We start from the raw sequence: 7,500 nt of genomic DNA, 5'->3' as shown, positions 1-7,500 counted from the left end.
GACACAGAAGAGAGGCTGTGGTCGTACATCACGCATCCTTATGCTCCTCTCATGCGTCTTTCTCCCAGGTCTCCGAGACTTAGAGCCAGTCTCAATGGGGGCCCGCACATATTACCGCAGTGCTGATTCCTTAATGGAGACGGCAGCTGACCGGTCTTCAGCAGAGGATTATCCACCAGTGAGCGAGACAATTAGGAATTCCCTTTTCCACCGATGGCTGACCGTTGCTGAGTTTCCATAGGGGAAGATGTATGGTGATAGATCTATGATATGATGAATGGATGTTATGATTGACTATATCACTGAGGAGATATGATATGATTGTATGATTAGTTTTTGTATTTGATTATGCTGTTGCTAATTACTATATATTTGGTATTATGATATTTATTACCCAGCAAATGTAAATCATTAATGACTTATTACTAATAAATACAATCTAGGGTACGTAGAGAAAAAAAAGCAATAGTTTTACCAGAAAAACACGGGTAGTGATTCATCAAGAAAGAATACTATCCTGAAAAGAAACCTCAATAATACAAAGGGTCTACAAATATAGAAGATATAAACAATTGTAGAAGATATATATATATATATATATATATATATATATATATATTAATGATATTATATATATATATATATTCAGTACTATTACTAACGCGTGTCCAGTACATGAGAATGTGCTTCGCAAACCCCCCCCCCAACACTTTCATATAATATGAGCTATAATCTTTGAATTGTCCTTAGTATATTTACTAATGATAAATCCGCTTACGCACATCAGCATCGCATGTCAAAAGTGAAGATGTAGTGTGAATCAAGGCAAGTCCTAACTTCATGGCCTCGGAGTTAACAATAAGTTGGTATTGTAAATATTGTAAATTGTGCTCTTGTGTCTGTTAGAGTATGAGTTGGATTGACGAGAGAGGCGGGGGTAGGAGAGAGAGAGAGAGAGAGAGTGGTGAGTGGGGAAGAGCGAAGGGAGAGGGAGAAAGGAGAAGGAGAGGGAGAGAAGGGAGTGGGGAAAGGGAGAGGAGAGAGAGAGAGAGGGAGTGGGGAAGGGGTAGGAGAGGGAGAGAGAGAGAGGGGGGGGAGAGAAAGAGAAAGAGAGGATGGAAAAGTTGAGTATAGAGATGGGGGGAAAGGGTAGAAGGGGGGGGATAAAATGGGTTTAAGAGAGGGAGAGAGAAGGGGGGCAGGGAGAAGGGGTGATATAGAGAGAGGGTGGAAAGAGAAAGAGAGAGAGAGGAGGTGGAAGAGAGAAAGGGAAAGAATAGAAATGGTTATTTTTTTTTTTTTTTTTTTTTTTTTTTTTTTTTTTTTTATCTTATTTTTTTTTGTTTTTTTTTTTTTTTTTATTTTTTTTTTTTTTTTTTTTTTTTTTTTTTTTTTTTGTTGGGGGGGGTGGGGTTTGTTGTTTTTTGTTTTTTTTTTTGTTTTTCGTGTTTTTTTTTTTTTTTTTTTTTTTTTTTTTTTTTTGTTTTTTTTTGTTAAAGAGAGAAAGAGAGAGGAGGGAGGGAGGGAAGGAGAAAGAAAGAGGTGGGAGGGAGGGAGAGAGAAAGAGAGAGAATGAGGTTTGAAGAGAGTAAAGAGAAGAGAGAGGTTGTAGAGAAGGGAGGAGAGAAAAATAACATTTGAGGTGCAGACAGGGTAGGGGGAGGGAGAAGCGAGAGAGGAGAGAAGAGTGGAAGAGAGAACAATATATATATATATATAGATATATATATATATATATATATATATATATAGATAATATATTATAGAAGAGAGAGAGAGTGTTTGAGAAGAGTGTTTGAAGAGAGAGGGAGAGAGAGAGAAGGTAGACGAGAGAGAGAGAGAAAAAGAGAATGAAGAGAGAGAGAGAGACGTCAGAAAGAGAATAAGAAGCACTGTACTAAAGAAGTAAAAGATATCTTAGAATGTGTTCGTCAGTCACTCATTCGTTCTGGACTACTTGGTGGATTGTAGTTTTTCTTTTGATGTTGAGGATATTTCTGCCAACAGACGATGATAAAACCGAACAACGCTAGCTAAAAAACTGGAACAGTGTATTTACACGACAAGAAATATCGAAGAAATGAATTGTCATTTGTGCGATTGCAGATGGCTGCCAGATGTTGTCTAACGTAGTTGGTAAGCTTACTCTCTAGGGTGAAAGTCAGAGGCTAAAGGGGTGATCATTATGTGCACTTTATTGATTTTGGTTGAAAGTGGTTTACCGTATGAAAGGGATTATTAGAAACATGCACGTAAACACGGCAGTTACAGATATCTATTGAGTGTTTGTCAGTTCCATGCATAAAGTCCGCGGTCTGCCTCAACGCGTGTTCTCGCCAAAAGATTTATTGGGGTGCGTTATAGTTTGTCAGTCGATAAGATCTATGAGATATTCATGAATTTGAACAAAGTGAGAGCATACAAATCTATGTTTACAAAAAGAAGAATCCACTAAGTTGAATAAATGCTCACCTTTACAAACGGGAATGCAGAGACTGAATGCTGCGAGGAGGGTGCGGAACTGGCGTGCGGTGTTGATCGTGAGTACGTGTGTGTGTGCGTGTGTTGGGTTGGTCCATGAGGTTGGGCGGAAAAGTTTAGGCGTTGGCACCACCTGGTCCTTAAACAGTGGCCAGCCCAGGAAGGGTAGTGGAACTCCCCATCAGTCCATCAGGGCACTGTTGTGCCACGCGAGTCTGAAGGTCAATCAACTCTCCCCATCACTACGCAGCTCGGCGCCCGTCACCTCACACATCAAACGCTTGCTCCTGTTTTCTTTTTCAACTTTGGAAGGTGCTCGACCTAAAATAGTACTAGTAGGGGGTGTCCCCAGAAGTTAAGAAGAATAGTAGAGTTGTTGAGTCGCTTTGATCTCCTCCCGCCCTTTTCGGGTCCGAGGGCTGTGTGCGGAAGGGGAGCCGCTGCTCGTGAAACGCGCGCGGCGTGAGCTGAGTCGCTGTGTGATGTACAAGCGCCCCTGGAGGAGAGGCGAACGTCAAGCGTGGCTCGGAGAGTGTCACGTTTATTGAACCTCGGCCGCAACAACACGGAAGCCCAGCGCGGGTGCTCCTAGAGGAGGAGGAGGAGAGGAGGAGAGGAAGAAAAGGAAGCCAACCGACGAGGATGAAGATGTCGTCCAAGGACGTTGTCATTTTTTGTCAGGCATGAAAAGGATATACATCTTATCATTCTCGCCCGCGAAAGCTCTCGAACAGTGCTACGGCCCGAAGACACATCCTGCCCGTGACCAAAGATCACAAGGAGGTGAGTCTGTAGTCTAATGAGTCACACACCGGCTCCTTAGTGTCCTCGGTATCATCATCTGGCTGGTCCACCCATTACCATTTTACCATTGGAGAAAGAGGGATATGCGCCTGGACCGGTAAGGATATCCTTACGTCATGGCAGTGACCTTCGTTAACACCTGCCCTCCCTCGCCCCCTCAAAGCAGCGACCCCTGCAACCGCAGGGATAGCCAGGAAAGGAACATGGTAGGTCAAAATGCCTCTGGCAACTTAGAGTCGCCAGGCGTGAATTATGACCGATGATATTCCTAGTCAGTTTTCTACTAAATCTGTATACACCCGTCCGCCGACAGTCAGTCTTGGGTCGACACACATACGAAGATAGACGCAGGACGGGGATTGGAAATTGACTCGCAGGTGTAACGGAAGGGAGCATCAGTCTTATTGGCGATTTGAATTCATATTGTGATTAGTGTGCGGACATCAAATGATGATCAGCATTGGAAAATGAAACACGTGTACGAGAGATGGGGAGAGAGAGAGAGATACGCCGGCCAGAGAGAGAAGAGAGAGAGACGCAGAAGATAGAGAGAGAGAGACGCAGAGAGGAGAGAGAGAGAGAGAGAGAGAGACGACAGAGAGAGAGAGAGAGTATATATCTATATATATATAATATATATATATATATATATATATATATAATATATATATATATATTATATATATATATATATATATATATATATATATATATGTATGATATATATATATATACTATATATATATATATATATATATATATATTATATATATATATGTATGTATATATATGTATATATATACATATGTATATATGTATATATATATAAAAAAAAAAAAAAATATATATATATATATATATATATATATATACATATGTGTGTGTGTGTGTGTGTGTACATATGTATATATATATATATATGCATCTATATTTATACGCACACACACATACACACCATGTTCACACAAGTAAGACTAAGAGAAATCCATAGACACAGAAGAGAGGCTGTGGGCGTACCACCTCCTTAATCTCCTCTCTCTCTCTCCCAGGTCTCGAGACTTAGAGCCAGTCTCATCCCGCACATATTACCGAGTGCTGATCTCCTTAATGGAACGGCAGCTAACCGGTCTTCAGCAGAGGATTATCCACCAGTGACGAGACAATTAGGAATTCCTTTTTCCTCGAAGCTACCGTTGCTGAGTTTCCTTAGGGGGAAGATGTATGGTGATAGATCTATGATTGATGAATGGATGTTATGATTGACTTATCACTGAGGAAGATATGATATGATTGTATGATTAGTTTTTGTATTTGATTATGATGTGGTAATTACTATATATTTGTATTATGATATTTATTACCAGCAAATGTAAATCATCAATGACTTATTACTAATAAATACAATCTAGATTACATAGAGAAAAAAAGCAATAGGTTTACCAAAAAACACTAGTGATTCATCAAGAAAGAATACTATCCTGAAAAGAAACCTCAATAATACAAAACAAATATAAGATATAAACAATTGTAGAAGATATATATATATATATATATATATATATATATATATATATATATATATATATATATATATATTCAACTATTACTAACCGTTCCAATACATGAGAATGTCTTCGCAAATACACTTTCATATCTATATTTATTCTTTGAATTGTCCTTAGTATATTTCTAATGATAAATCCGCTACGCACATCGCATGTCAAAAGTGAGATGTGTGTGAACAAGCAAGCCTAACTTCATGGCCTCGAGTTAACAATAAGTTGGTATTGTAAATATTGTAAATTGTCTTTGTGTCTGTTAGAGTATGAGTTGGATTGACGAGAGAGAGGGGGGGTAGGGAGAGAGAGAGAGAGAGTGAGTGAGTGGGGAAAAGGAGAGGGAGAGAGAGAGAGAGGGAGAGAGGGAGTGGGGAAAGGGAGAGGGAGAGAGAGAGAGAGGGAGTGGGGGAAGGTGGAGGGAGAGGGAGAGAGAGAGAGGGGGGGGGAGAGAAAAAGAAAGAGAGGATGGAAAAGAGAGAGAAAGAGAGAGGGGGGGGGGATAAAATGGGTTTAAGAGAGGGAGAGAGAAGGGGGGCAGGGAGAGGGAGAGAGAGGGTGGAAAGAGAAAGAGAGAGAGGGAGGTGGAAGAGAGAAAGGGAAAGAATAAAATGGGTTTAAAAGAGAAAGAGAGAGGGGGGAGGAGGGAGAGAGAGAGGGTGGGAGGAGGGAGAGAGAGAGAGAGAGAAGAGGGGAAGAGAGAAAGAGAGAGAGAGAGAGAAGGGAGAGAGAAAAAATAGTTTGAGGCAGACAGAGGGGGAGGGAGAGCGAGAGAGAGAGAGAGAGAGAACAATATATATATATATATATATATATATATATATATATATATATATATATATAGAGAGAGAGAGAGAGAGAGAGAGAGAGAGAGAGAGAGAGAGAGAGAGAGAGAGAGAGAGAGAGAGAGAGAGAAAAAGAGAAAGAGAGAGAGAGAGACTCAGAAAGAGATAAGAAGCACGTACAAAGATGTAAAGAATCTTAGAATGTGTTCGTCACTCATTCGTTCTGACACCATTGTAGTTTTTCTTTTGATGTTGAGGATATTTCTGCACAGACGATGATTAACCGAACAACGCTAAAAAAAACTGGAACAGTGTATTTACACGACAAAGAAATAATCGAAGAAATGAATTGTCTTTGTGCGATGCAGATGGTACATGTTGTAACGTGTTGGTAAGCTTACTCCTGGGTGAAAGTCAGAGGCTAAAGGGGTGATCATTATGTGCACTTTATTGATTTTGTTGAAAGTGGTTTACCGTATGAAAGGGATTATTAGAAACATGCACTGTAAACACGCAGTTACAGATATCTATTGAGTGTTTTCAGTCATGCATAAAGTCCGCGGTTGCCTCAACGCGTGTTCTCGCCAGTGCGTTATAGTTTGTCAGTCGATAAGAACTATGAGATATTCATGAATTTGAACAAAAGTGAGAGCATACAAATCTATGTTTATAAAAAGAAGATCCACAAAGTTGAATAAACGCTCACCTTTCAAACGGGATCGAGACTGGAAATGCTGCAGGAGGGTTGGCGGAACTGGCGTGCGGTGTTGATCGTGAGTACGTGTGTGTGTGCGTGTGTGCCATGAGGTGGGCGGAGTTTAGGCGTTGGCACCACCTGGTCCATGAGCCAGGTAGTGGAACTCCCCTCAGTCCAGGCACTGTTGCCACGCGAGTCTGAAGGTCAATCACTCTCCCCATCACCCTCCCCCGTCTCACTCAAACGCTTGCTCCTCTTTTTCAACTTTGGAAGGTACTCGACCTCTCGCTTGATCTCCTCCCGCCCTTTTCGGTCCGAGGTTGTGTGCGGAAGGGAGCCGCTGCTCGTGAAACTCCGCGGCGTGTGACTGTGTGATGTACAAGAGCCCCTGGAGGGAGAGGCGAACTCAGCGTGGCTCGGAGGAGTGTCACGTTTATTGAACCTCGGCCGCAACAACACGGAAGCCCAGCGCGGGGTGCTCCCTAGAGGAGGAGGAGGAGGAGGAGGAGAGGAAGAAAAGGGAAGCCACCACGAGGAAGATGTCCAAGGACGTTGTCATTTTTTGTCAGGCATAAAAGGATATACATCTTATCATTCTCACCCGCGAAAGCTCCTCGACAGTGCTACGTCGAAGACATCTCTGCCGTGACCAAAGATCACAAGGAGGTGAGTCTGTAGTCTAATGAAGTCACACACCGGTTCCTTAGAGTCTCGGTTCATCATCTGGCTGTCCACCCATTACCATTTACCATTGGATAAAGAGGGATATGCGCTGCCGGTAAGGATATCCTTACGTCATGCAGGACCTTCGTTAACCCTCCCTCCCTCGCCCCCTCAAACAGCGCCCCTGCAACCCAGGGATAGCCCAGAAAATGTAGGTCAAAATGCCTCTGGCAACTTAGAGTCGCCAGGCGTGAATTATGACCATGTATTCCTAGTCAGTTTTTCTCTAAATCTGTATACCCGTCTCGCGTCAGCTGTGTCGACACACATACGAAGATAGACGTAGACGGAATTGGGAAATTGACTCGCAGGGTAACGGAAGGGAGCATCAGCTTATTGGCGATTTGAATTCATATTGTGATTAGTGTGCGGACATCAGTGATGATCCATTGGAAAATGAAACACGTGTACGAGAGAGAGAGAGAGACGCAGAGAGAGAGAGAGAGAGACGCAG

The 7,500-nt window shown here is 42.1% G+C and overlaps 1 protein-coding gene across 1 annotated transcript in view; it reads left to right on the top strand.

The window, feature by feature from the left end:
* Nucleotides 1–6,512: 6,512 nt before the first annotated feature.
* LOC122247777 (uncharacterized) overlaps nt 6,513–7,500 on the top strand; it is a 96,655-nt gene continuing 95,667 nt past the window's right edge. The window contains exon 1 of the mRNA XM_086541170.1: nt 6,513–6,989. The gene's annotated coding sequence lies outside the window, so the exon portion shown is untranslated. The remainder of the gene's footprint in view (nt 6,990–7,500) is intronic.

Source organism: Penaeus japonicus, unplaced genomic scaffold (assembly GCF_977035675.1).
Source record: "Penaeus japonicus unplaced genomic scaffold, GWHDUDI00000001_assembly GWHDUDI00000001, whole genome shotgun sequence".
Taxonomy (NCBI): Eukaryota; Metazoa; Arthropoda; class Malacostraca; order Decapoda; family Penaeidae; genus Penaeus; species Penaeus japonicus.
This window is presented reverse-complemented; position numbering and strand designations above follow the sequence as displayed.